This window comes from Pithys albifrons, chromosome 3, assembly GCF_047495875.1.
Source record: "Pithys albifrons albifrons isolate INPA30051 chromosome 3, PitAlb_v1, whole genome shotgun sequence".
Lineage (NCBI taxonomy): Eukaryota > Metazoa > Chordata > Aves > Passeriformes > Thamnophilidae > Pithys > Pithys albifrons.
The window spans coordinates 93,929,356-93,949,812 of NC_092460.1; the positions used below are offsets into that span (position 1 = coordinate 93,929,356).

Here is a 20,457-nt window from a genome sequence, read left to right on the forward strand (position 1 = left end):
AGACAGGCACTGCTGGGGTGAATTCATCCCCTGGCTCAGATACTGTGCTGTCCTTGGGAGCACCTCATCCCTGTACTGAAAAGAGAGGAAGATTAAGTGACTACCTTACACTTCAGACAAGTGAAATAAATCCCATCTTAATTAGTTTTCCTACTCACTATGCTCGCGTGGCTCCCATTGTTACAGCATCTGAACATCCATACTTTTCAAACCTGTCATTCTCACACTTTCTATGACAAAGGGCAATTTTTCCTCATTTACAGACATATATAGCTGAGGCAGGTAGAGGCCAAGATCTAGATCTGCAAAGGTATTTAGCAAGTTAATTGCCTAAATTAGGTGGTTTTCAGTCAGCTGACTAACAGTCAGTGATGTAGACAAAGAAGTGGCAGCTGGGTGCCCTTAGGAATTTGCTAGGATCTAAGCAGAAATGACTTGCCTAAGGACATATGTCATGGAATTAACCCCAGGTCTCCTGAGCTGCTGTCCTAGCCTTTGGAATGTCCTTAATATCAAGCAAATCCTCTGCTGTTTTTTGAATAAAACTTTTGAAGTATTTACAGTCATGTTGTCTTCTTTGTCAAACTCAAACAAGCTATGCACACTCAAAGCCTTTCATTTTTCCTTATAAATCAAAGCCTCTCTTCTTATTTTCATTGGTCTTCTCTAAGCTCTTCTTAGATCTTAACTTAGCAGTAATAGCATAATGAGGCCCCAGGTTGGATTTTTTAGGTGTTACTGTGATACAAGTAAACACAGGAACACCAGCACAAAGTCGGATCTTTCACTAAAATCCTTGACAATACCATATTCACTTCAATGATCACAGAGTTCTACTCTGTATGCAGCATCTACACACTTTAAATCACAGTATAATGCATTGATATCGTGTCTCTTGCACTTAGAGAATTAATTGACTAAGACCTTGTAATTGAAATACAAGGGGCATGTCACCATGAGAGTAGACACAGCAAGACATGAATCAGCAACACACTGGCTGCTCTGCAATCACATCACATAGAGGTGTATATGAGAAGACTTTTAATTAGGAAGCAACTTACTTCACTTCAACAGCAGCCTTAGGCCATATTCCCTACAACAGGTCATGCAGAGAGTTACTGTGAGAAGATACTCCTGCACACTGTTATTGCAGTGGAGCAGCACACTGACTTCCACATGCAGACAAACCTTATCAGCCCAGAGCAGGCTTCAGTATTGGGTGGTATGTGTTTTTTAGAATAATCTTGGAGAGAACTGCTGAATGCTAAGCATGTCCTCTGACTTCCCTGGAACTTGCACCTGGGACATAATAAGGGTCAATTTCTAAAATAGGCTCTGTTCCTTTCATCTGGGAAGATTTTTTTGGGAAGTTATCTCAGTAAGGTGAAACAGGAAAAAAAGTTTTTGTAGGGAGAGAGAGGTGTCAGTCCCATACTATTCAAACAAATGACAAGATAAAACACTATTTCTGGTACTACACAAGTGCAATTCTCCCCTTCTGGTATAGCAGCCTTGATCCGTAACTAATCAAAACAATCCTCTATCAACCTCGAATTATCATCAAGGCCTCTCCATGTTTTGTTTTCAGAAACCATAAGCAGAGTATGGACAGCCTGTGGGAAACATAAAGGTAAAGTATCACGAATCTTTCAAGAAAGATGTTTAAAGAACTGTAAAAGGTTTTCCAGACTTCAAATAATTAGAGGGACATTTGATCATCCCCTATTAAGTAGACCGATGAAACCTTACACAGTTAAATGCCGTGGCTTGTCTATGGACTAGCTCTTATCATCCAAATAGGATTCAGTTCCTGGGGACATCAAGAAAACAAGATTCTGTAACATCCTTTACATGGAATTGCCTTGATCAGCTTCTGTAACTGAAAAAGTTAAAACTCCTACAACACCAAAATGACAAGGTTCTGCCCAATCACCCAGCTTCAGAACAAGGAAACATGATTGTTCTGTGTCAGGGTTTCCAACCTGTGTCTTGCGAGTTGCAAGAGGAACAAATTACTTCGGAGTTTTACACACACATGAGAATCCCACACATCACCACGTCTCTGTAGGCAAATGAAGAATAAGTGCTTAGGCAGCACACACTGCCAAAAACTCAAATGCCCATTTTGGGACTTTCTCCCAGCTTAACAGAAAAGCAGGAGGTGGAAATGACAGCTACACAAGAAAAGACACCCTTGGGACTGAGGTCACATCTTCAGCTTGAGCATGTCCAAAAAGAGCTCTGAGCAGTTGCTGAAGCCTCCCCAGCAGAGCTGGGTTTTCTTTCTGAGCAGTGGCACACACAGGGTAAGCCTGGGAAGATTTTCATAATGTGATATATTTGTAGCTCAGACCAGATCTCATCAGGGATCTAATAAAACTAGTTGGAAATATCTACTGATCTTCTAGGAGAAAACACTGTAGACACTAACTGAGGATCCTGAATCCACCTGAACATAACGCCCACAGTCTTGGTGGCTCTTCAGAGCAAACTGTTTCTTCATTGTCAGTCATTAATTTCTCCATCTTCTCTCAGCACCTTTTCAACTTTTCTAAGTGCTTGTGCTTGCACCTCTTCTCCCATGTGGCTCAAAGCAGAATGAAGAGAGTCAGCACAATTTAAACAGGGTCATGGTTTCCAAGTATCAAAATGCTATTTTGCTGAGACAAGAATGAAAACAAATAGTACAGTGCCTACTGCAAGGCCTTGTGAGATTTCCCCAGGGCCATCACAACAGGCCACTGTAATCTCTGCTGATGCTTGCACCAAAGATAACAATCCTGCTTGTATTCAAAGCCACTGTGTCCCATTTATTCTGGTCTTACACACTGTTTCACTTATAAAGATGAGTGCAGTGCTTTATGAATAGTCTAACAGTTTATCTTGGAGGTGTCAGATCCCACTTTCCATTGTGTCATGTTGAATTCCTGGATGGAAAACAAAACACAATGAATCGAACACATTCCAAAATGCTCTTCTCACATCACTTCAGTGGCATTTACCTAACTGTTTGCAGGGAAAGGAAGGAAGGAAAGCACAGAAAGGATAGAAACTACTTTTTTTAATATCAATTATTACAGCAGATTTTATTACCCTTAAAACATGTTGGAAAGCTAGCACAAAAATAGAAAAAATATCTTTACTAAGAAAATGACTATCCATATTTCACCACTGACCAACTGCAGAACAGCTGTGTCTGTGGTATCAATGCTATCACAAAGGTATTTCTACCATTGTCATGAAAACCTGACACAAGACCTGAAGTTTGTCTGATTTCCCTCCCTTTAACAGCTTAACACCCCATATGTAAGACTGCTAGTGAGTGCTGTATCCCAAGGGAGTGAGGGGTTTTCATCATGTCAGGACCATTTCTGGGAATTGACAGGATACAGGATAATTGTGCTTGAAGCTTTTACAAAAGCATAAGAGCGAGTTAAACTGTAGAAAGATTAAATTTCAGAGTAGAGAAGAGTTTGGAAGCAGGAGCAGCTTGTCCTGTGCCTGAGAACTGCTGCAGCAAAGAGGTGAGAATGGGCAATTCCAGTTAGGAGAGACCAAGCCCTTGTGCCACAGGACATTCTGGCAATAGCACAGACCCAGCATAATGCAAAAAACAAAGGATAAACCACACAGAAGCTCACCTTGGCTCTTAAACTGAACAAGACAAATGCATTCTGCTTTTTTTTTTCTCCTTGCTTTGAAACCAGATGTTTGGGATTAAGAGAGACAAACTCCCTGCACTGTTTGCTGCACATATCTCCTGTTTTTCTCCATAATAAATTACAGAAATTGGCATTGGAGCTTTCAGCAGTGTATTGTGCCTAAGTACTTATTCTTCATCCTTACACATCAACATACAACAGCAACAAATTGTGAAAAAAACCAATTCTTCCACCATTCCATCACTTAAAGAGCAAAAGCACAGTACATCATCTATCACCAAGCAGGCAGGATTTGATTTTAAGTACCATTGAAGAGATAACTGTCTGTGTTATGAGTTTCATAATGGTGCTCATGTTGCCATTTACGAAAGTAATGAGGTGTAGCAAAGTCACAGGAAGCAAAGGACACAGGAGCTTCAGGTTCCTGAGGACAGCATAGTAATTGATCTGTATTTAAAGTGTAAAGCTACTTCGGGAAAGAAAAAAACCCAAACAAAACCAAACCAAAATCTAAAAAAACAAATCACAGATATGTGAATTCTGTCAATATTCTCAAGATGGGATACCTTGATAATATTAGTCCATCATTTCCCTCTTCAAATATATTTTATTTTGTGAGTTTAATCAATCTTCAGCATAAGCACTTTATAATGATTGTATTTAAAGATGGAAAATCTGCCCATGTGAAAACTTCCTTAAATTTACTGAAAGTTGCACAGGTTTTTAAGGTGTTATATTGGGGAAGATATTTCTTTTCCACAGATCCATTTTTTACTTTATTCCAAGCTGAGGCAGCTTTATGAGATGAAATATATCTGCTTTTTGTAGATGTCACTAGAGGACTATAAACACCAAATCGAACTCCAGAACAGACCTGTACACTGCAGACAGTATCACCCAGGATAGTCATCTTAAAAAGACAGACAGCACAGACCAGCAGAGGTAAATGCACCTTTTCTTCTAGAGAGAGCACCTAAAAAACCCTTAAGCCTGCACTATGTTAGTAGCTCCCTTAGATGTATCAACTATCTCACTTTTTCCTCAGGCGGGGCTGACATTTCAAAAATTACACCTATTCAGCTTTTCATTAAAGCCTTTAAAGCTTTGAGTTCAATTTGCAAAATAATAAATTGAATCTTAAAATAAACACCTTGGATTTCATCAGGTCTGAGAAAACCTTATTTCTGACAAGATTACAGATTGTATAAGACATCAGATCAACTGACCACAATGATTCAGGCAGTAACTATGTAAAGCATCCTTGCCTATTAAAATTGTTTTAGACAAAAGATCAGATTAATAACAGAGATTTATGGTATTAACTGACTCTTCAGTTAGCCAAGTTCAGCATTAAAGACCAGGATGAAACCTCTCTTCTGCTGTTTCCAGACTTTACATGTAGCCAAACCTGCCTAATGCCATGTCCCCACAGCACCTGGGCCACTGGGTGCACACACAACAGAGCTGTGATTGTTCCAAACTGCTCAGTGCCTGTGTGTTCAGACACAGCCGTTGCTCTGCCCACCTCCTCTGCAACCCTGGGGTGGACTTCAAGCATGTCCAGTTCTCCCACAAACTGAACGCAGAAGATCCACCTCTTTCAACACCTTTTATTGAGCAGCCCCAAGATTAGCACACTCATAGGGGAAAAGGTAGGATGGGACTCTTAATGGTTAATTCAACAGTTCAGTATCAGGAAATATCAACACTGATACCAAAACATTAATGGGAACAGATTCAATAAGAGAAATCTTAGCCATGGAAGATGATGCAGCAACTATGCCAAGCCACAGTCTCTTTCTGTTGGACCTTCAACAACAGAGCACTCACAAATAAGTGGAACCAAGGTGGAGAAAGCCACGCTCCGAAGCACCAGCAACACCACTGCTCAGATTTGCACTTGGGAAACTGCCCTTCCAGGTCACCTCAGCACCTGAACCACTGAAATGCGTGGTTGCCTTGAGTTGAGCTGGCAAAATGCCAACTGCCCAACGCAGATTTCTTTTTTACAATTTTTATTTTATTTTAAATATTGACACAAGGAAAGGACTGAGCCTATGTAGTCCTAAACTGACATAGTGACCTGCCTGCTGGGAGACCTCATGGCTGAGGATCCCAAATGAAAGTGCAACACAGGGTTTAAGCCGCAGACTGCTCCTCCTAACTTTCTACCAGATGGTTTACATAGCCCTTTCTCGTAACTTGTGGCTTTTGGGGATCCTACTTCAATCATGAAACCAGTACACGAGAAACATTAACTTGTTAGTACTTCAGCCTCTAGCTCTTCTTTTCAACTCTTCTTTAAACTCTGCTTTACCATTTCAGCTTTCAGACCTGCTCATTTCTTCTGAAGACTTAGGACTGCCCTTAATTATTACAAATCACTTGCTAATTACAGTTATGCATCTCTAATTTACACTAGCTGAAGCTACTGCTTGTTATATCTTACTTTTTCACAGAACATCATGATGTTGTGTGCTACCTTCATTCCCATGGACTCTGTCCAATTCCTCAGTGAGGCAGCTTTGTTTGAAGGCTGTAGCAGAAGTTTGCCCCTCAGCCCCAGCATACATTACATTAATGGGATCAGTACAGGGGCTTGTGCTAAATTAAAATCCACCCATCTGTGGATTGCTTTCTTGTCGTTAAAATGATCATTATGAGACGCCCTCACCCAGGCCTACTTTTGCAGGATTGCACTCAGGAATAATACTTTATTAACTTAAAACTCTGAAACAAAGACATGAAGATTAAAAATAAATAAATAAATAAATAAATAAAATCATTGCCCTAAAAAAAACCCAGCTCATTACGAAATAAATGGTATTTCATCTCACGTTTAGGAAGGAGAGAGAGGTGATAAGCATTATCTACTTGTATTAGATCACCCTTTATGCTTGGATTTCTCTTCCTTTCAATTGACCCATTTCTCCAGATTAACTACTTATAATATTTCGCTCTTCCATAGCAAACTGGATTACATGAACTCTCTCCGATATTAATGTGGTGAGATACATTAACAGATGTAAGAGCAGTTCAAAAGTGGTATGTCTGTCCTATAGATGAAAAAAACCTGAATTGCTTGTTCTTCTTGGTAAATTTGTTTCCGCATAGTATTTCTAGCAGGTTTTTTTTTCTTTTGAAGACAAGTTCTGCTCCAGCTGAAACACAAAGGCTTAGTCTCCAACGCAAAGTACTGCACGGCTCAGTGGATCCAAGAATTCCAGACTTGTTCATGTGTAGACTTTGTGAACCTAGAAAATCCTCCAACTTATTTATAGTACACCTTTCTAGAATAAAGTGGATTTTTTTGAAGCTGTATTGTTCAGAAATTAATCTGCTAAACTAAGGAGGTCACAGGAACCAAAAGCCAGGTTAATTCAATGCAATTCATTTATTGCATCATTAGGCCAAACACGCTATTTATCTTGCACAACAGGGGATCTCATAATGCCACTGCAAATTCAATTTTGCCCTGATGCTTATATCACGTAAAAACAGCAAAAAAACCCCAGACTGAGACTTCTCTTTATTCTATGAAATAGAATTGCTTTTGTTACTCAAGGAACCTACATCTCTTCAATCTTCTGTGCTTGCTGACTCTTGTCCTACACTATGGATGAAAATGGATTTTTTTTTGTTTAATTGCATACATCACCGCTGCCAAATACAAGAGGACCTGTGAAAGAAGCAACACTGAAAGAAGGTAGGTTTAGATTAGGTATTAAGAAGAAATTCTTTACTGTGAGGATGGTGAGACACTGGCACAAGTTGCCCAAAGAAGCTGTGGATGCTCCAGCCCTGAAAGTGCTCAAGGCCAGGCTGGAACGGGCTCTGAGCAACCTGGGATAGTGGAATGAGGCAGGGGAGTAGGAACCTGATCTTCAAGGTTCCTTCCAACCCAAACCATTCTGATTCTGTGATGATTCTATGATTTTTGACAGTGACCTCCCAATGCTACTGCAATATAGCTAATAAATTAATAAAATCCCCCCTGAATGAGGAAAGGTCCACTGCTTCTAACTAATGACTACACAAACATAAGTGATAAATTTGTTCCTGTATCTCCTCTGATTTCTATCAAATAACAATGGATCTTCAGAGTTGTAACATGTGATCATGCTGTTAGTAGGACAGAGTATAGCAGCAGCTTTGAAGATTTATTTATGTCCTCAATAAAGCTTTACTAGCACTTGCATAAAAAAAGAAGACATAAAATTAAGTAAAGGATTAGTAATTTATATGCAGGTGAAATACTTCTTTCAGAAGTCAGAGAATGGATATAGAACTGCTACATCCTGCAAAGCTGCAAATTATGGTAGTGCAGAGAACTTTACAGACAGGGCTGGGTCTTACTGTAAATCTTGGAGAAAAGGAACTGCATTTGCAAGTCTATCACTATTTGTTATTGCCTTTTATTTTATTTCCCTCTCTCAAAGTGGAGCTCTTTAGATACAAAAGGATGTTATCAGCACTTTTCCTTTATTATACTGTTTAAAACCTTTTAGCAGAAGCCTTCATTAAACTTCATATATGGGTATTATAAAATCACAGGGAATAAGTTCCATATGAAAAATTCATACTATTTCTTCTTAGTATTTTTTAGCAGAGATTCTGACATTATGCATGAGAGCAACAGACATTGTTTTAATTCTTCATAGTGCAAGGGAAAAACAAAAAAGTCAACTTTTTGCTTTTGGTTAAGAAAGAATTTTTTACATACTCCTTCTTTCTAGTCTCTCCCTTGCAAAACCAAAAAAGGATTTTAGAGGGGCAAAAAGTAACCACAATTATATGGAGTGTGTCATTGATAAATTCCAGGGGAATATAACAAGCTAGGTAGGCACATACCATTAGATCTAGCTGTTCAAAATCTTAAAATTCTAGCCAAGATTAAGCTGGAGTATTTGGCTACCTCAGCCCTCAGGACTGCACTTTACTTTTCAAAGGCTTGATCTCACTTTAGATTTAGACTTTAGGAAAGTAACTCTTTCAGGAGAGCATTTTACACAGCAGTCTATCTTTAAACATGTGCTTAAGTTCCTTGAAGTTACTAAGTACAGAAAGACTGAGAACAGGCACAAGTCTTTCATTTCATAACAGCTTTAGTTTTGTGTAATTTTAGTTAATCCTAGGCTTTCTGTTCCCAGTGCATTCAGTCCTGAGTTATGCTGACACAAGATGAGATCAGACTCAGAGCTGCAGTGTCTTCAGGAATTTTGGGAAAGGATCTTCCAGGAGAATTGGTAACTTCTTTTTTTTTCCTCTTTTTTTTATTTAAAATATATGAAAACAACAACAACCAAGCACATCATTGGAGTATGTTTAGATGTTACAGAGCTTTTAGCCTCTCTTCTGCTGCATGACATCTGCTTCCTGCAAGACTCCTGATTCACTGACCAACTAAACTGGAAACAGTTTAATTACAGTTATTTATTTTGCTTTAAACTGACCACATTATAAGAAAAAGCTCACACAACTCATCTTTCTGTTTATAAAAGCACAGGAAGAAAAACATGCAAAGATGTACAAAAAGGACACGTTACTGAAAGCTGAGTAATACATACAGTGTGAAATTCATGCAGTGCAGAAAGACCTCACAAGTTATAGGTCTCCATGTACATTTAATCTCTAAAGGATGAATTTGTCTTTATCCATATATATATACATGAAACCTTTAGGATTTTTCCTGCAAATTAAGGTTGAAAATAAATGCCTCTAATGTCCTGTGCTCAGTCTGTTCAGGGAAGCTATTAGGTAAATTGTCAGGTACCAGCAGAGCTCTGAACATTAATCACATTTTCCAGTTATGTTGTGGGGAAGTGTAATGATTTAGTTAAGGCCAGTATAATGTCCTAGGCTTAAATACCACACCCATCACACTGATAGTCAAATTGAGTCAATGATTCAACCCAGATGGGAATCCAGGTTCTTCTTGGCTTACTGTTATCTGCTCTGCCCAATAGGTTATGTGACTTCCATAAATTATTTTGCAGTTCCCGTTAAAAGAAAATAAATCCACATGATGCTAAATGCTGCCTCCCAGCTGTAATGCAAACTGGAATTTTGGATCACAGCACTGCTCCCTGACTCATCCTGGATCCCCTCCATGTGACGTTGGATCCATCTAAGCTGGAGAGTAGAATAGAAGGGCTGTGTTTTTTTCTTTGACTTTTTTCCTACCACTCACTGTCAGATAACACGTGGATGTTGTTGTAGCATGTCTCTAGGACGTGAAAAATAACAATACCAGAGAGGGGCCTTTCTGAATACACAAGGATAGAAAGGAGAAGATAAAAGGACTGAAGATTTACACAGGGATCATTTAAATAAGGACTCACTGCCATTGCTAAGTTTATAAAATATATAAAACCCAGACATAAATGTTGGGGTGAGGAAAAACTGTGTTAAGAAGTGCAACACAGTTGCAGAACTGTAAAATAGTTAAAAATAGCACATCCAGGGAGCAAAATTTCCTTCACACATAGCTTTAATACAGCCACTGCATTTCAAGTCTCATGCACACGGCTTTACTATGAGCTTCTCTGTTGCTTGTTTGTAGTTGCAGAAAATCCAGAAAGCAAGGAAAGCAAACACAACACACGTTCCCTGTGCCTCTTTGATTTAAGGACACTTAGCACACACCTTTAGTTTTTTCCAGGTGTTAAAAAGACACAAGGTCAAATATAGCTCCGGCGATCCCACAGGCTGCCTTGCCAGGAGAGCGCGGTGGGAAAGCCTGCTTAACCAGCCCCAAAGGATTCCCTCGTGTAGGAAACCTCAAAGACTACAGAGGTGGCTCAGTGGCCAATTCCAGCACCAGGGGTTTTAGCCAAAGAAATGCTGGCATGTGATGGGAATTCAGCCGATTCCCAGCAGATGAATCAGCCTCTCTGGAGCCACAGGTGACCAGCATATCTACTTCAGTGGCACACAGTGAAGAGACATCAGAGATTACAACTGCTGTATTTTTAACAGAATGACAAAAAAAGCAAACAAAGGATTCTTCTGAATCCAGAAACACATCATTATTTTGACTACCCTGAGGTAAGAGTAGGTTCACAGGGTGATTCTAATGATTACGGCTCTCTGCAAATTAAACTATAAAGGTCCTGACTGTGTGGGTCATTGGCTTCTCCACTTGTTTTGTGGAATATGGAAAGAGAGACTGAGTATATTGCTTCTGCTGGGATCAAAATAGGTACAGGTGTTGTTAGGACTGTTTCATTCTTTGGATTTGCTTTGTAATGCCTTGCTGTTTACATGGTTGATTTGCTTAATTATCATTAGCCTCTGAGTAATAAAGATGCATTATCCGCAAACACTTTAAAGGACTCTTTCCCAATGAACAACATCTATTTCCATTTAACATTCTACCTTAATTAAAACCCTTTTTCCCCCCCTAGGGCCTTATTTCACCTAATTCAGTTGCAAAATTCCAGTAGAATGTCCAGGGTGCAGTATAATTTGCATAATGAACACAATTCAGTGAAAACATTACCTCTCAGAAAACAAGAAAAGCATTGGGAAGCAGAGTAAGATTAGGGCAATTACAGTGTTTTGGAAGACTGGCTGATAGCACAGCCTCCTGCAGCTGGAGAAGAGCGTGTGGAGGACAGTTCTTAGGACTGGGGTCCAAAAGAGGTATCAGTCTTCTGGGAATCTGAAAGCGGCTGCTCACCAATCTTAAACTGAGGGCAAGAATAAAACTTGAAATTGTACCTTTCTGATATTAGTAACCTTAGTACTACTGAAAGGCTCTTCCATTTTCCTGGGATGATCATCCTGAAAGCACTGAACAGCTCTTTTAACTGAAGTCATTCTTGCATGTTGAGATGCAGCAGAAGATACTGGGGAAGTTGCTATTTCCATTTCTGGTCAAAGCACCCCATGGGCAGAGCCCACATACTGACTGCAGCAGACTTTTGGCTTCTGCCTGGTCTACAGCACATCTCTCAGTGTTTTAGCACTGCACCTAATGGGAGCCTGCTCTGTTGCCCACACCCTAAGAATCTCTGTTGGATCGATCCAGTGTTAAGAAGAGGGAAAGCAAATTTAGTTCCTGGATCTCAGGCTAGTCTGGATGTCTAAGCCAAAATAAAGTTCAACTAAAAATGAAGCCAAGATGCTCAGCCTGATCAAGGCAAAAATGCTTCAATTTATGGTACATCTCAGAGCAGGACTTGTCTTGGAAATTTTAAGAAGAGATGTCACACCTGCAGAATCTCGGGTTGTCTGTTTGACGGTAGGTTTGCAATTAGGGATTAAAATACCCCAGTGCCTCCCTAGAAAGCTTTTTAGACACCCATCTTTCATGGTTTTAGTAAAGACCTTGGCCTTTACATATTTTGCAGGAAATTATGTGTTTTTCTGGGTCAAGCCCATAATAAGCTAAATAAACTAATTAAAAGACAAAGATGAAAATCATATCAACTATACTAATAAGAATCCGAAAAAAGTATTAAAGTGGTGTGCCATATAGTATTAAGTATCTCCAAATGGTAAACAGTGAAATCAAGCCTCTATACTTGTTCCCTAGATTTGCAAGTAAGCAGTAAAAGAGAAAAACTGATGTGCTAAAATTCTTGCACAGGTTCTTGCCTGCATCTTTCTGGCCTCTGTCAGAGCCACAGATACAGCTGTAGCTCCTGCTCTCTCAGCAACATACTGTCTGCTCCTGGTCAGACTGTCCCATTGATTTCTATGGCTCTTGGACAAGCTGTCCCAATTCAAATCAAAGTAAAGCGTTTTTGAGGAAACATAGGTGGCTGCTTTGTGCTTCTCCAGCACACAGTCACCGATTACCTAAGACACTCAGGAATGCTTCCCTTCTACAAGCATCAACTTTCATTTTGTAATATTCCCTGCAAAACAAGGAGCTTTCCCACTCCCTATGTTACTGCACAAAGTTTAGTGGAGGTGGTTACTGTGAGCAGACCAGTAATCCCTTTTCAGTGCGCATCCCGGTCAGCCAGGTGCTCTGCAGCTCCCGGTGACGGAAACGCTTAGCAGTCGCGCTCAGGGCGATGCTGGAGGATTGCGTGGAAAGGAAAGAATTTCGCCACCGCTTCAGCAAGCAACAGTTCTGCCGATGAGCACTGGCTGCTCATGCCCTGCTGCCCTTCCCACCGCCTGGAGCCATCCCTGCGGAGCAGGCGCAGGCTCCGGGATGCCGGGATGAAGGACAGAACTCCTCTCCCTCCGCCCAGCGCCGCTCCCACCTCCACAGCCTTTAATCCCCGCTTCCCAAAATCGCCTCCTTCTCTCCCGTCACCCCCAAACCCACCAACACTGCGCTCCCAGGGCACAGCCCTGCAGACGAGTTTTCCCAAGCCACAGCCCTCACCGCGGCTTCCCACCTCCCCGGGGCAGGTGGTCCCGGGGGCCGCCAGGTGCCGGCACCGCTTCGCTGCTCCCGGGGCAGCCCCAGCGGCGCCCGGGACAGGGGCGAGCGGAGAGTCCGCGACAAGCAGAGAGGTCGCCGCACACTTTCCCACACCCCTCTCCACCCTTTCTCCGCGGCAGCGGAAAGTTCCCCAGCGCCCCGCAGAGCCGCGGGGACCGCCTGGTACCTGCCGGGGGCCGGAGCGGGGCGAAGCCGGCGGGGCCGGGGCCGGTGCCCGGGTGTTTGAGGCGTTGCGAGCGCGGCGGCTCCTCCCCGGCGGCTGCGGCAGCGGTGGAGGGTCTCGCTCCTTCTGCGCCGAGTGTCAGACTTTCCCTCGGCCTCCCTCCCTCCATCCCGCCACCCCTTTCCACACCCTCGCACGCACATGCACACCCCTCCAGCAAATGGGCTGCTGCCTGGGAGGGCGTGTGTGTGTTTGTGTCAGCCAGCGCAGGCACACACCCACTGCTCCCGCCGCAGGTCCTGGCCGCGGCACGAGGGGCATCGCTTCTCTGAAAAGTGTCAGAGTGCGCACAGAAACACAGACTGTGGCAGCGATGTGCTCACCGTGCTGAGACGGGGCGCCCACGGACTCTTGAGCTCATGTGTTTTCCCCTGTATCACCAACCGTTCCTGCACTGCCGGATCACACAACTGGGAGGTCGCACAGAAGCATCCCGACCCAGCACGGGGATCGCCCTGCACAGCTGCAGCTCCACATCGACTTGTCTAAAGCAGCCTCAGGTCCACTGACGCTGTTCCTTCCCGTGACACATTCCAGCGGGAGCTGAACTGCAGGACACTGGCTTGTAGACTGAGTGAGAGAAAAAAAGCCAGCTCGCCACACTTACTGATAAGGGGGAAACAGCTGGGCAGTGTCCCGGAGCTCGGGGCTGGTGCGCATTTAAGAGTTTGCCTGTGTGCAGAAGTGCATCTGCCAGGGAGACATCTGCCTTTGCATTTATTTGTTTTGCCCCTGGAATGTGCTGCAGTGGTGGTTCTCTGGCTTTTGCATGCTGCAGACCACTTCCTAAGAGAGAATTTTTCTCCTGGACCAACCCACTCCCACACCAAACCATTCTCTCCAACATATTTCCTTCTGTGGCTGCCCGAGGAAGAGCTTTCCTGCCCACAGGCTGAGAGCCACTGCACACATGGCACAGAGAGTATCAGACACTTCCAAACAAGACACACTGGGGTTCTTTCAAAAACTGTGTTTCCCTTAGTGAAGAGCTCAGATTGAAAGTCTTCAGTTGGCAGCTCAGTTGCAGAACAGATCTCAACTGTTGCTCCCATGAAATAACAGCAGAGCCAAAGAAGTCCAGCGAAATATGTTGAAGTTTCCACCATGTAAGTCCCCTCAGCAAAACTTCATCCTCCCCTGCCATTCACACAGAAGTCAGATGGGTGGTCTGCACATACAAGACAAAAGCTAAATAGAAGGGGTGGTGTTTAATTCACAGAAAGTCACTTTTACACTTTTTTTGCCTAAGTTTTTAAAACAGTTTGTTACTACAGTACCAGACTGGTATTGTTTTATAAACTCTGCACACACAAGTCCAGATTATATTTATCTACATGTGGTTTATATTCCCACAAGGCAAAGGGAGACATTTGAAGACAGGTTGTTTCATAGTTGCTATTGGCTTCTGCTGTTGAAGGCCTTTAAAAAAAAACAAGAAAGAAAGAGAAATAAAAAAGAATATATTTGATATCTAAATTTCTACCTTCATTTCATTATCACTGATAAAACTTCCCATTGCTTTAATCCCCGCGTGGCACTGTTTAACAGAATATAATTATGATGAGTATGATGCATATTTAAATCCAGTTTGTGTTTCAAATTTCTGTAGCATAATTCTTGCACTTTAACTTGTTCCCACTCCCTGAACATCACAGGCACTCTGCTGGTAAATATGTTCTGCACCTGAAGAAGCTCAACAAAGAGACAATGAGGAACAGATTGGTGGAAAAAAAATCCTTAGGGTTTTTTTAGACATTCATTAGGACTACAGAATGGGGCTTTGAGGTAATCTGAAAACATGAATCCTGATAAAAGAAAACATGCTGAAAAGTGATGTTTGTTTCACGTTCTGCGGATGTTTAAGAACTGTTATGAAAAAGAAATCATCATTAGTGTCTCCTTTCCTCATTTGTGGAACCATTCCACCGTCTCTGTGAAAAGGAAAAAAAAAAGTTTTGGAAATGGTTTTATTTTAGCAACTACTTTTTCTTCACGCAAATCAAAAGAACACTTTTTTTTAGGGAGGGGGAGACTAGAATATGTAGCAGCAGATTTATATTTTAAGAATTATAAAACCTAATTTGTGAAATAATTAGGCTCTTGATTGAGTGAACTGGAAGAAACCAGGAAAAAAGCCGCCCTCTTGTGGCTGTTGGTTGAAGGACAGCTGATGAAGGTCGTAAAGTTTCCATGCAGACAGCAGAGAATGAACATGCTTTTGTGTTCCTGGCTACTAAGGCTTGCAAACAGGGTTACACGAGGTCATGCCATGGGCACAGGCTGAGGAGACATTCTCCATCTGCACAGTATCATTGTAAATGATCGGTTGATGCATTCCTTGGCACTGTATTTTAAACCACTGTTGAGAATTTCCCAGAGCAGATAAGTACAGCTTTACTGGGAGACATCAGAAGGAATTGTACCTTTCTCAGTGTCTGCATTAATGCCACTTCTTCGAGTGACCTTTTTGGTCCGAACTGGATTTGCTCTTAACAAGGTGTGTTAAATGCCCCCAAAATATAGGAATTTGTGTTCGGTTTACAGAAACTATTGAAGTTTTCATATGAAGAGGAAGGTTCCTTTCCATGTTTTGAAGGTGTGATAACTATAGTGATGATGAGGATGATTACATTATTTTTCCTGCAGAAAGGACACTGACTATTGGATGAAAGAAATATTCAACAGGTACTTTTAAACATGAATTTGAAAAGTAAAGGGGGGGGAGGGGGGGGTTTCCTCCATTTTTTTGATTCTATAGCTAATTTGAGGCTCCCCTAAGACCAAATTCCACACCCAGTTCCCAGAGCAACTGTTCAGATTTCCTGTAAAGCTGAGTGGCTCATGAAAGAGCAGAAGTTGAACATCAGATATCTGCATTTTTGTTTTCTCATTGGACAATAATACAAGCATGAATAAAATGAGCAAATAGATCTTTCCCAAAAAACTAGAATTAGGAAGAGAATTCAGCTGTTGTTGTTACTTTCTCTTCCTTTTGTGCTTGGTCATAAGTCTGTTCTCTGTCCAGACAGTGTAATGCCAAACTGGCACATTTTGGGCAAAACTACTTTCATGTGAGCTAAATTTTCAAGACAAATAAACAGTCTTTTAGTAAAGACTGTAGGAGAAACATGAGATAGCAGCATGCTGCCACACTGTAGGTGTTTATGCTGAGCACTCATTCCTTCTCTAAGAGTGACAGAAATGCCTGCAGCATGATGCACTGAAATGATGTTGCTTAAATCTCTTAAGGAGAGAGACTGTTTTCCAACTGTTGGGCTAAATTGTGCCTAGAGAATCTCTTCCAGTTGAACAGCTATGCACTTGGTGGCTTTGATGTCCTTCATGAGAAGATCCTGTAACCCATGTCCAACTCCAAAAATTTTCAAGGGAACCTCCCACTCTTTACTGACAAGTCCAAGAAATAAGGTGTTGATTTACATGCCTGGATGTCCTGAAAGTGTTTATTCCAGTCATTCATCCCTACCTTTGGTTGCAGTAGCAGACAAGAAAGTGTCAAACTTGTTAAATAAAGGCACCAAAGCTGAGAACTAACTTACCTTTATCTGCTGGAAAGCCAAGTGGAGCAGTGAAGGATCCGCAAGTGGGAAAAGCTGTAAGGATGGGGATAGAGCAATCCACTGGGCACAGATTCAGTCAGCCTCAAGTACTTGTATTTGTGACTTAGCCACCAAATTTGCTTCCTTGGAGAGCCTTGCATCACAAAATTCCTACAGTTACTGTGCAAGCATATTGGCAGACTGGATTTCACACTTGTAATAAAGTCAAACTCTGCCCCAACACTGTCTAAGAATCTGGATCAATATTCTCTGAAGGCAGCAGGCATATTTCCACTGATGATAATGGCGCCTGCACTGATTAATGACCTATATAGAGGAGACATATACATCAGAGAGTTACTAAAAGTCAGATGTTCTAAAGAGGATGACTAAGAAACAGAATAGTACTAGCAAGGTATTAAGGTATTGCAGTCCATAAGGAGATAAATGCTCTTTTTCTGCACTCCTTCCACACAGAATAGCCAGAGTATGCCCATTGCCCTGTGCCAGGGCAGCTAGGCTGACCCTTTGGGATCTCCAGAGAAAGACAAGGGACTCTGCTCAGTTCCTCTCCCATGAGTCTGGGAAGAGAAGAATCTGTTTTACTTCAAGGTTGGCAATCATAATGCAACACCTGCACAGTAGTGCACAATGATTTTATGTCCCACTCCAACTAGCCTTAAAGCCAGGGCTGGAAGCTGTTCCTTTGTTTATAATATATCTTGGCATTGCAGTTGTAATCTGATTTATTAATGGCAATATTTCTTCTTAAATAAATTGTTTGTTTGTTTGTTTGTTTCTCTTAAAATAAATTTATGGAGGTCATCCCAGGGAATCAAGGATCTGTATTGCATCCCAGTTCCCACCACATAGGAAGCTTGAAGAACAGAATGTTGCAAACATTGGGTGCACCTGCAAACACTTATGGACAAGGATTTCTGTAAGCCCTTTAATTTTGTATTTTACTTGGTCATCCCAAGTTCTATCTGATCCTAAAGAATTGACTACAAGAAGCAGTCAGAGCAGAAAGAGAAAGGCTAGGCTCCTTCAATTCTACCAGTTTGTGAAGGGACATAGCTGGCACCACACACTGCATCAGGATGAAGCCCTGCATGGTGTTAGAGTGCATGAAGGGAAGCATTTCTAGCCCCTGCTGCTCCCAAATAAGAGCAGATTTCACTTCATTCATTTCTGGAAGATGTAAGAGATAATCTGTCTTCACAGAGCTGATGTTCCAAAACAAGGGCAGCTTTTATGAAAGGTGCAGAAAAAAGCTGAAAGTATGAAAAAATCTTCCTTAAAAAACTTAGGTAAAATATGTATCTCTGGCTACTAAATTCCTGGCTAATTATCCAAAACTAGTCATAAAGGATCTGATCCTGTAGCACTGAGCATGTTTAAACTCCATTGGAACTCACAACATTTGACTTTACACAGGACATCTCAGGGGCAGGGACACATTAAGCAATGTCACATCCCACATACCATCTTGGTGCTATTTAGTCCTCATCCTCTCTCAAGACTTCAACTGTCTTATGAAGCACCTGCAATTTCAACTGTCTTTAGTTTCAAGCTTTGGCACTGTCATGGTTTAGGAATGTTATTCCCAATTTTAGGCCCTGTTTTCTTCAACATCTTCATAAACGGCTTGGATGCCGGACTGGAAGAGATACTAAGAAAGTTTGCAGATGAAAAAAGTTGGAGGAGCTGCTGACTCCCTCAAAGGCAGGGAGGCCCTACAGAGAGACCTGCACAAATTAGAAGACTGGGAAATCACTGGCCATATGAACTTTAACAAGGGGAAGTGCTGGATACTACAGCTGTGATGGGGCAACCCTGGATGTATGTACAGACTGGGAATGAGATGCTGGAAATCACTGACATGGAAAGGGTCCTGGGCGTCCTGGTCAATGGCAAACTGAATATGAGTCAGCAGTGCCCTGGCAGCCAGGAGGTCCAATCCTGTCCTGGGGGGCATCAGGCAAAGCATCGCCAGCTGATCAAGGGAGGGGATGGTCCCACTCTGCTCTGCTCTGCACTGGGCAGCCTCACCTTGGATGTTGTGTGCAGTTCTGGCTGCCACAACACAAGAAAAATACTAAGCTATTAGAGAGCATCCAAAGGTGGTCAGTGAAGATGGTGAAGGCCCTTGAGGAGAAGCCGTATAAGGAGCAGCTGAACACTTGGTGTGTTCAGCCTGGAAAAGAAGAGACTGAGACTGAGACCTCATTGCAGTTACAACTTCCTTATGAGGGGAAGAAGAGGGATAGGCTCTGATCTCTTCTCTGGGATGACCAGTGACAGAACCCGAGGGAATGGCCTAAAGGTGTGTTAGGGTAAGTTTAGGTTGGATATTAGAAAAAGGTTCTTCACACAGAAGATAGTTGGGTACTAGAACAGGCTCCTCAGGGAAGTGGTCACAGCACCAAGCCTGGCAGAGTTCAAGAATCATTTGGATGATACTCTTAGACAAATGATGTGACTCTTGGGCGCAGTCCTGTGCAGGGTTGAGTTGGACTTGATGGTCCTTGTGAGTCCCTTCCAACTAAGCATGTTCTGTGATTCTGTGATTTAGTGTTCAATCTGAAACACCCCAGACCACACACCTCTCGAGTACTCCCCAGTTTCCCCAGAAACAGGATGGAAATGAGAATTGGAGGCACAAAATGGTGCCCATCAGAATCAGTTGAGATAAGAACAGCAGTAATAGAAGAAAAGGAATAGTAACAACTACCATACTAACAGCAGAGTGGACAAGACAGGCAAACAATTCACAAGCAATTGCTCACCATGCAGAACCCAGCATCACCCAACCACACCCCCACACACACCCCGTCAAAACAGGAAAAATAAACACTGTCATTCCATCCCCTCTGTGCATGGCACGAGGTGGTATCCAATAACACCAGGGTCCTGGGCATGCCCCTCCTGGCTGCTACCAAAATTCACCCTCTCCTGGCCAGAACCAGGACAGGCACACAGTGCATGTGGAATCTGGTCCAAATATTGTGAGAAGGATAAAAATTTTGTCTACAGGTCACATCTGGGATATGAATTCTGTCTCTGTAAAATAAATAGTATGTCAAGAAAAAGGTTTGTTGTATTTTCACTTATGTCCAGAGTAGGAAAGAAAATCAACTTCTGAGAGCACACAGTTCTATGTATTTTATGAGTCAGAAAAAAATTATTTCCATGAAAAATTAACTGAAGCTCATTTTCCTGCTTTGTATAAATTATACTTCTATATTTCTACTTCCAGTGCAGCCAGTGGTTGAACTAATTGGTTTAAGGCATTATCCTGCCATCCCTAAATGGCAATGGTTGCTGTATTGATTTATGGGCTTCAGCATCAAGCAGGAGAGGGTAAGAATAAAATAACATCTGAGCTGTGTCCAGAGAACACCTCCCCTCAGCAGTGGCTGTAGAAATAATTTAAACCCCTCTCATTTTAATAAAACATGAATGCTATTACAAGAAATGATTCTGTGTATTTTCTTATCTCAGAACTCGGGATATCTAGTTCTGTTTATCCTTAGTATGAAAAAATCTTTGTAAATGCCTGAAAGTCACTTTTTTCAACTGAAAATATGTACTTGTGGTTAACAGAAG

General features: G+C 42.0%; 1 protein-coding gene across 2 annotated transcripts in view; it reads right to left on the bottom strand.

Annotated features, from left to right (window-relative positions):
- SEMA3D (semaphorin 3D) overlaps positions 1–13,774 on the bottom strand; it is a 143,814-nt gene extending 130,040 nt beyond the window's left edge. The window contains exon 1 of one of the 2 annotated variants that reach the window (XM_071552746.1): positions 13,615–13,774. The gene's annotated coding sequence lies outside the window, so the exon portion shown is untranslated. Of the gene's footprint in view, positions 1–13,234; positions 13,397–13,614 lie in introns of those variants that run through there. The other variant, XM_071552745.1, reaches the window with a different exon arrangement.
- Positions 13,775–20,457: the final 6,683 nt, after the last annotated feature.